Source organism: Oryx dammah, unplaced genomic scaffold (assembly GCF_014754425.2).
Source record: "Oryx dammah isolate SB20612 unplaced genomic scaffold, SCBI_Odam_1.1 HiC_scaffold_10, whole genome shotgun sequence".
In the NCBI taxonomy this organism is placed as follows: Eukaryota; Metazoa; Chordata; class Mammalia; order Artiodactyla; family Bovidae; genus Oryx; species Oryx dammah.
The window spans coordinates 18315590-18325444 of NW_024070194.1; the positions used below are offsets into that span (position 1 = coordinate 18315590).

Here is a 9855-nt window from a genome sequence, read left to right on the forward strand (position 1 = left end):
GGCCCAGGTTAGATCTCTGGTGGGAACTGAGATCCTGCAAATACTGTGACCAAAATATTAAGGACTTTGAACAACAAGGTCCTACAGTATAGCACAGAGAACTATATTCAGTATATTCCTATGATAAACCATAATGGAAAAGAATATTTTTAAAAGGATGTATATTTGTATAAATGAATCATTTTGCTGTACAGTGCAAAATAATACAATATTATAAATCAACTACACTTCAATTTAAAAAATATATATGTTTTATAAAGGCCTTTGAGAAACCTGAACACTAATGATATTAAGGGATTACTGTTAAATTTGTGTGAAAATAAGGAACAAATTTTAAGTGTTCTCTCTTACAGAGAGTACTAATGTAGTTACAGATGAAATATCAAGAAACAAGGTCAAACATTTTATAAAAGGAATAAAACAAATTAATGGTAACATATACTCAACTCTTCACAGTTCACCAAGTTTTAATAACCTTATAAATTAGATTTTCTTATTTCCATTTTACAGATTAGGAAATGGAGAGAAAGGGCAACATTTACCAATATTTCTAACGATAGATGTGAGGCTAGTATGATACTTGAGAGAGAAAACAGGTCCAGATAGGTTAGTAACTTGCCATGCTGGGAGTCTGTCTCCAATGTCTGTGCCACAGGGAAAGTCCCAAGAGGTTTGAGCCCCACAGCCACATGACATGGAGCCCAAGAGAGTGACAGATGCCTCCCAATTCTGGTTCTTCGCCACCACATACCATGCAGCCTGGACATGAAAGGTGGCATCTTTAACTATTATGCTTTTCTGAATTGCAGATGCATAAATTTCATACAGGGCAGAGCATGACCGACTTCCTACCTGTCAAAGCACTCTGGACAGCATTCACCACTCCATAGACCAAGGGGCTGTCAAGCAGCCCAAACCAGCCATGTTCCGGAGAGTCTCAAGAAGGGGAGAAAGGCAGCCTCAGCTGAGAGAGTTTAGTTTCTACAATTAAGGGAAGTTTCCATGGTCAGGAACGGAATCTGAGATGAGGTGGCAAAGCCACATCTTCTCTCAGCAGTGCCTCAGGCCTGCGCTTCAGGCTGCCACCTGTTTGATGCTGTGACCAATGTGACTTATTCAAACCCTGAGGGAGAAAGGTAAGGCAGCTGTTCAGAGGTGGATGTATGAGCACCAAACCTGAAGGCAAAGCCACCTGGGTCATTAGCCAAGTGACCTTGGACAAATAAATTAATCTCAGTTTTCTTGTCTGCCAGGTGAGAATAATAGATAAATTGTAAATGTTCAATAAGATCTAACAGAGTGCTCCAAAAACTGCTAACTAAAATGCCCACATTCCCAGGTAAAGGTTCCATAACCTAGAAATCCCAGCACCTGTAGAAGCAAGGTAGATATGTCAATCCACCTAGCCACGCACCTTTTCCACACAAATAAAGAGACCTCATGAAAATCAGGTCTCTACTAGGACAAAGAGAACCAAAGACTCATCTAAGATGCCTGGGAGTCAGTCTTTAAAACCCTAGAATTATGTTCCTGACAAGGGATAAACTCTTACCAAATATGTTAGTGTTAATTGCTCAGTCCAACTTTTTGCAACCCCATGGGACTGTAGCCAGACAGGCTCCTCTGTCCATGGAATTCTCCAGGCAAGGGTACTGGAGTGGGTAGCCATTCCCTTCTCCAGAGGATCTTCCCAGCCCAGGGGTTGAACTCAGCTGGGTCTCCTGAACTGTAGGCAGACTCTTTACTGTCTGAACCACCAAGGAAGCCCCACTTTAAAACCCTTCCCCAGGCCCCTCCTCTTCCTCCTTCCCCTAAGTCCACTGATTCAGGCACTACCTCCCTCTCATATTGATACAACTGCCCTATTTTATGTTTGGTGACTCATACTCACCTCCTAAAATTTTACATGATTTATACAAGCTTATCCTTCCATTATTTGGCCAAAGAAAACAAAGGACAGCTGGATACCTAACACGAGATCCAGCAAAGTTGTTACAGCATCATTACAAATCAAGGTTTCAATTTTTAAAAGGTTACCCCAAGGTTAATCAACAACCTGTAAAGGGCAGTTGCTGAGATGAGTAAGAGAGAAACAAGACTTTCTCCAAGCTTACAACCTAACCAAGGAAGCTCTAAGTACACATTTTGGTTTAAAGAAAATTTATTTTAAAAAAAAGTAATCAAGAAACAACTCCCCCCCGCCATCATTTCCTAGAAAGATGAAGAAGGGGCCTTAGGAGGTTATATACACCTCTGACCCCCAATCTGGGAGACCTGAAGAGAGCTAAAAGCATGACATTTATTTTCCCCAAGCTCCAGCCTAGGGCAAACTACTTGCTTCATTTTTAAATTTCATTCTATCTACTCTGCTAATTCAAAGCAAAAATGAAAGCTGGGGTGAGGAGGAGGGGAAGACATTTTTAAAATACACATCAGATAAGAGAACCTATAAATAAAGTTGTGTGTAAACTACAGACTCCCTCTTTGTAATTCAGGTTAGTAGCTAACACTGAATAGAGAATTCAAGAAGACTTCTTTGGGAGGCTTAGTTTCGAATGAACTAAAGCATGGAGATGGCAGAGACACTGAGGCAGAAGAATGCTGAAGTTGGGTTTGAGGACAAGCTGGCTGCCTTGGCTAGAAGAGCTGGTGGCAGAAGTGACTCGGACACGGAAATGATTGGCAGCAAACCCAACAGAGCACGTGAAGGAAATCAGATCTGCCATAACAAGCGCCCACAGGCACTGGGTTTCTAAGCAAGGTACGGACCAAGGCTCAGAGCACAGTAGACCTTGAGAAAATCAGCCCCTCGTTTTACAAATGGGGAGAATGAGGTCCAGTAGCATTAAGTGACTTGCCTGAGGTCTCACAGTGAGTGGAAGTGCTGGGACTAGAGCCAAATCAAGATCAAATTTGTTACTGAAGAGGGTCTATCTAACACTCATGTGAGGGATGGTGGGCGGGGGGAGGTGTAGAGAGGACAAAAATTCAGGTTTGTCCTGATTAGGGCCCAGAATAGGATTATGGCAGGGAAAGACCACGACAAGTGATAGCCGCGAAATAGGCACAGATGATCTGAAAGGAAAAGGCCACCAAGACTTAAGAGACAGCTGCTGCTGCTGTGGATACAAAAGGAGAGAGAGCATCGTAAGGTCATGATTCCCATCAAAGAGTAACGTCATATTTCCAGCACAGTCACCTTCGTGAAGCTCCCATAGATACACAAATCAAAGTGCAGGCACCGGCCTCTCCCAGGTCCATCTCTGGAACCCGGAAAACCGAGGACTGCTTGGTAATTCCAACACCTGTGACTCTGCTGACTTGGGTTATCTCAGACTCATTACCCATGGCAGGATGACAGATGAGGAACCAGAGACAAGCTGGCTGGTCACTATATGGGCTATGCAGTATTTACTAGAACGATTTTTTGTCAAGAGTTATGATCAAGGGCTTCTTCTCTGGAGGTCCAGGAGTGAGGACTCAGTGCCCTCACTGTCAAGGGCCTGGGTTCAATCGCTGGTCTGGGAACTAAGATCCCACAAGCTGTGCTGCACCCCAAACCCCCCACCCCACCCCACCCCCCAAAAAGTTATGTTCACTTTTAAGCAAGAAATAGTTAAGCATTTAAATCTGACAAAATAGGAATCAAACTCCTGAAGAAGTTCTAGCCATGATTTCAAAAGCTAAATGCTAGAACTGTAACTGAATATAAACAGCAGTCCTCCAAAGAGGACTGTGGCCTTGTACAAACTTTAAGGGATACACATCTAGATAAAGAAAGAAAACTAATGCTCCAGAAAAATAATATCAACATCACTGGGGAATTAGAAAAGCAGATACATGGGCCCCACTCTAAACCCACTGGATTAGAATCAACATTTTAACAAGACATTCCCCACCCTAGGTGATTTATTAGCACATTCAAGTTTGAGAAACACTGGTGTAGAATACTTTAAGGGTGGACTATATATAGCAGTACATAGATAGGGTACCAATCAGGCAAATAAGATACAAAGTACCTCTTCACTTTCTGTACACCATATTTTATTAGGTACTGCTCAGATAGACCTATAGTGTTTTTTAATGAATCTGGTACTTACTAATGATCATATGATATAAATGTGGGATCTATTTCACTTCCTGAAATAACACAGCTCCGGGGTTTTCATGCACATGAAATATTAAAAAACTTAGTTCTTCTGAAAATACAATAAAATTATTCATTTTATTCAAGTTCCAACACAAAGTTCAGCACACTTCACAAGCCCCATTAATTCCTACAGGTTCCTGGGAGTATCATTAAATCCCCCCCCAGCATCACTGAGAAGCAGGTGCTTGGCAAACATCCAATCTTCAAATGAGATTCAGAAGGACGTGGTCCTGAAAATGCAGTATTTTTCTGCCTTGTCCTGCCAGGGTTGCTTCTCAGGCTCATACTCTCTCCCGCCCTGAGGCCTCATACAGCTGCACACTCAAGTACTTCCCCAAAAGGAGAAAGGTCAGAGGTGTCATTATCCCATAAGCACTTGAGATTCCAGCTGTGGAGAAATTAATCTGGTTTGGGTTCCGGCTGAGAAGCCCTGAGTAAGATCTGGAAAGACAGAGGGAAATACAAAAGAAAGAGCCTACTGAGAGGCTCTTAGGAGAGGACATTTGCAGATTTTAAGGTGGGGGTTGGGGGCAAGGTTTGGCAGATAAGTGAGAGGATCACAGGGAGAGATAAAGATCCATCTCCCACCTCTACTCCAGGAACAAAAAGAGTGACCAAGAGATTCCTCCAAAAGACCTCTTTTCTTGATAAAAGGAAGGAAAAGAGCCAATGAGGAAGCTTTATGAGCTGGAAGCAAGACTAAGAATCTCTGGAGGGTTTTTTTGTTTTGTTTTGTCTTCCAATGAAAGGAAATAAAGCAAAGGAAAAAGCAGTGTCCTTCTAACCAGAATCTTATAAGCAGCAGACCATCAGGAGGATTAAGAGACCTGTGAATAACCGAAGAAATACAAGGGGGGATTCGTTTTCAGTTTAAATCCAGCACTGGGGAGTCAGGCAGCCCTGGACTTGAGGCTACTTCCAGAGTAAGGGGAAGAAATGGGACTATCTTTACAGCCACCAGTAAGCAAGAGCAGCGTCCAAAGGAAGAAAGGAATCAGAAAAATGCCTGGGGATAGAGCAAGCCAAGAGAGAGTTCCTGTTAGCAGAAAGATGAAAGATAAAGTAGACATATGAAAGACAACATACAGGCACCTCTTTGGGATGGGCCGGGAGATCCTCCCCCAGAGGGAGGAGACTTCAGGAGGTAAGACTATAGGAAGTCAGTACAGAGAAAAGGCCATAAAAGCAGAGAAAGTGCCATGCTGAACAAAGATATTTATTCACCAGAGGAAGGAAGACGGAAGGTGCACTTACCTGACAGGCAGAGCACCTAAAGGAAAATGGGGCTCCAAAAAGGGAAGCTGAGGAAACAAAGTCTCTCCGATGGCTGCAAAGCTCAAGAACCACGGACCACTGTCTGGAAATGAGCAAACTAAGAAAAAAAGGTGTGCCCTCCCAGATTTAACAAACATCAGAACGGTGGCTGCATGCTGAGAACCGTGTAACCAAAAGTAAAGCGTGTGGGGTGGAGGTGGGGCAGGAAACAAACACTTTCAGATATGAAAATCTGGAAATAAGGTGGTCCGATTTGGAGAACTCATGAAAAAAGGTGGAACCCCAAGGATAGAGTGATTGGGAAAAGCTGTGAATTCCCTGTGTAAATACAAATACTTATCTTAAAATTTCAGGATTTGGACTTCATTTCGGGTAGACTCTGGACACTGTGCTCTCCCAAATTTTGAAAGGCTGGGAAAAGGAATCAGCCCCTAAATTTAAGACATTCTGACAAGCATTCTGCCAGATTTCAGGCCTGGAAAAGGGAAGTCTCCCCTGAATTTGTGGGAACATAAGTACCCCCAAAACTGGTCACTGGACCCCAGATTTGAAACTCGCTAAATGGGAAGAACCCTCAGATTTGAAAGGGGACGTTTATTCAGAGTGGAGACACGTAAAGGGAGTGTCCTCCCAATTTGGGGGTCGTGGGTCAGGGGGTACCATCCTCAGTTGGGGATGCTTTGGAAATTAAGATAAAATCCCAGGGATGGAGTTTAAGAAAGAGGGTTGCACCGATCACATTTTCTAAAAACTACAGAGAAAGGGGACACTCCCATAGTCGGGGGCTTGAGAAAGGGGTGTGCTCCCCAGAACAGGATTAAAGAGGCTATAAAAGAAAACGCGTTCCCAAAGCACAAGACAAGGGCAGGGGTTGTTGGTGGAGCTCTCGGGGGCCACACAAGCTCAGGATCCGACCCTAGAGCTTCCCCCCACCCGCAACACGGCCCGCTCCGCGCCCTGGGCCCGCACCCCGCGGCCCAACCTCCTCAGGCGGCGCTGATTGGCCTCAACCACCGTCACTCCCGAAGGCAACCCTGGGGATTGGGCGCCACTCGCACGCCCGCCACGCTCTCAACAGCGGTCCCCGGGCCTCCCTCCGGGCAGGGCAAGCGGGGCCAGGCGGGGAGCGGGGCCGGGCAGGGGACCGGAGCAGCGGTGGCGTCCGTCACCGTCCCCGCCCGCACGGCGCGCGCGCGCGCGCGGCGCGGGCCCGGCCCGACCCAGCTCCAGCCAGCCAGCTTCGCCTCGCCGCGCCTTGCCGCGAGCTCACCTCACAGCCCCGCTCCGGCTGCGCCGCTCCAGGACCAACCGACAGAAGGACTCTGCGTGCTGCGCACCACGTGACCCCCGGGACGCGCCCAGCGTATCCCCCGCCCCCCACACACACGCACCATCGCCACCTCCGAGTGACGCAGCTCCTCAGCTGCCCCGCCCTCGGCCCCTCCCCACCCGATCACCGTGGCGACGGCTCGGGCGAGCCACGCCCACTGCCCTGACGCGCGGGAACCGGCCTGCGCCCGGATCCGGAGCACGAAGTCCCCACTCACTCATAGCCACTGTGATCACACGAAGCCTGGGACTGGACCCTATCTGTCATCTGTTAGTTATGCCTCCTATATGCGCCTCGAAGCCTCCTGCTTCTCTCCATCCTGCTGCCAACGCTCCAGTCTAGTCCACCATCAGATGGTTGTCCTCTCCACCCACACTTACTCCTTCCAATCCGTTCTTCATGCTCCGACAGAAAGAGCTTCTCAAAACGCAACTCTGTTCATAGCCATCCTCATGCTTAAAGCCCGTTGCCCACTGTTCTTCAGATTAAGATCTAAATCTTCACCGTAGCCTATCTGCCAGACTTTTCAGTTTGTACTAACTTGCCTCTCTCACATTCACGCGCATTCAACTCCTCCACTTTCTCAAGCGTCTTTCAAGTCCTCACACAAGTCAGGTTCCTTCCCGACCTAGAGTCTCTGAACCGCTCCTCCTGCGCCTTACCTCATTAACTCCTCGGAAGGGATTCCAATTGCTAGTGTGAAGAGAAGCTGTATTCTATCTCCAGGGACCAAGGTCGGAGTTGCAGCCACCTGCAAAGGGTCTGAAAAGTTTTCCCAGTGGGACTTGGGAATTTCCAAAGAGGAATGCTAAATATTTGTTATTTAGGAAGGCAATAACGATTTTATTTTACCTTGGAAAAACAGGGCAGCTATATTGCACCTCTTCAAATGTAAATATAATCATGTCACCGCCTTGTTTAAAACAACCAACCTTTCCGTCACATCCTCCACCCTTGCTAACTGTCTGGCCATACTAAGTTACTGTCATTTCTGTGGTTCTCTGCAAGGTCTTTCCAGGCACTGGGCCACTGACTAAGCTGTTACTTTTTGCAAAACTGACTCTTTAAAAAAAAGACTCTTTAAAAGGTCTCAGTTTGTCATCTCCTCAATAAGGCCCTCTTTGACCACAATCTAGAAGTGCTCCCCTTGATCTCCTGCTTCAAACAGGGCAATTGCTCTCTACCTTATCAATGTTTGTTTTCAGCAGAGCACTTAACACAGCTTGTAATTATTTAATTGGTTTGTTCTCTTTGTTTTATTTTTTTCCCCCTGAGTTAGAGTTAGGGACTATCTTATATCTACTGCATTGTCAGAACCTGACAAATAGTAGATGTTCATTGTTTATCTGTGGAAGGAATGAAAGGGAAGAGAATATTTGGGGGGTGATGATAATTGAAAATAACGATACTAGACGATACTAGATGGGACTTCCCTGGTGGTACAGTGGATAAGAATCCGCCTGCCAGTGCAGGGGACATGGATTCCATCCCTGATCTGGGAAGACTCCACATGCCACAGAGCAGCTAAGCTCAGTACTAAGTACTGAGCCCACATGCTGCAACTACTGAAACCCTCAGATACAGGAAGAAAGGATCTTCCCAGGATCCTCTGCCTCTGTATTTATGTTTATTAACATGAAATTGCCCAGATTTTAGTGGCTATTATAGGATATAGAGAATTTTTTGCTCCACCACCATAGTAATGTCAAGAATTCATGACCCCATATAAATGCAGCATGTTTCTTTACTTATTCAACCTGTACATATTGAGACTTAGGCTTGAGCTGGGCATCAAAGATACAGAGCAGGGAAATTCCCTGGCAGTCCAGTGAATATGACTCAGCACTTCCACTGCAGAGGGAATGGGTTTGATCCCTGGTCTGATCCCACATGCTGCATGGTGCAGGCAAAAAAAAAAAAAAGATACAGAGGGCTTCCACAATGGCTCAGTGGTAAAGAACCTGCTTACAATGCAGGAGACTCCAGAGATAAGGGTTCAATCACTGAGTCATGGAAGATCCCTTGGAGGAGGAAATGGCAACCCACTCCAGTATTCTTGCCTGAAAAATCCCATGGACAGAGGAGCCTGGTGGGCTACCACCCAAAGTGTCACAAAGATCGGACATGACTGAGCATAAACACAGGAAACAGGACAGAGCAGCATGAAGTTTAGGCCTTCCTCTCAAGGAGTTTACTTCTTGGTAAAGAAATCATCACAATTTGTAAATTAAAATTCTTCTTGTCTATTGCAAGAACAAACACTGACACTGTTGCAAGAACAAGCAAAAGAGAAATATATTACAAGAATGTTTGGGGGCCCAGAGCATGGATAGGAAAACAAGAGGCACAAGAGCAGCTCTGGCAAGAAGCAACAGCTTCTGCTGCCAGCAGCACCACAGGCCACAGCTGGGATTCCATCCCAACATCCCTTTGTTTCTGAGTCACTCACTCAAGAGGCAAAGTCTTGATCAGGGGCTGATGGTGACTGGTCAGTCTCATGTCAGTCACATGGATTAGTCCAGGCTGTCAGGGGACAAGAGGAATAATTTGCCTCCAAGGATATCCCCACAAATGAAAATGAGGGGAGGAATGATGCTGGTCAGGCAAAAATAACTCTATACAAATATGAATAAAATACCTTGGGAGTCAAGCTGAAGTTCCTGATCATCAAGTCAAACCTGTGGAAACCTGGTTTGCTAGCTTCTGAACAGCCACTGGCTGCTTGCCATAGAGCTCCAATTTGCAAAGTTCTGGTCTAAAGTCCAGGTCTCAGGACTTCCCTGGTGGTCCAGTGACTAAGACTCTGTGCTCCCCATGCAGGGTACTTGGGTTCCATCTCTGGTCGGGGAACTAGATCCCACATGTCTTGACTAAAGAGTTCACATGCCACAACTGAAGATCCCAAGTGCTGCAACTAAGACCTGGCACAGCCAAATACATAAATAAATACTTTAAAACTCAAAATAAAAAATAATAAAGTCCAGGTCTCAGCACGCCTGTTTAGCACCATCCACCATTCTGCTTTAAGGTCTTCCCCAGCACTTCACTAGTAGTTGATTTCAACCATCCAATTGTTTTTAACTTAGAACCTTTCTCTGTT

General features: G+C 45.7%; 1 protein-coding gene across 5 annotated transcripts in view; it reads right to left on the reverse strand.

The window, feature by feature from the left end:
• PHF20 (PHD finger protein 20) overlaps positions 1-6867 on the reverse strand; it is a 136043-nt gene extending 129176 nt beyond the window's left edge. For 2 of the 5 annotated variants that reach the window (XM_040247416.1, XM_040247413.1), the window contains exon 1: positions 6696-6867. The gene's annotated coding sequence lies outside the window, so the exon portion shown is untranslated. Of the gene's footprint in view, positions 1-5404; positions 5523-6695 lie in introns of all 5 variants that reach the window. The other 3 variants (XM_040247414.1, XM_040247415.1, XM_040247417.1) reach the window with 3 other exon arrangements.
• Positions 6868-9855: the final 2988 nt, after the last annotated feature.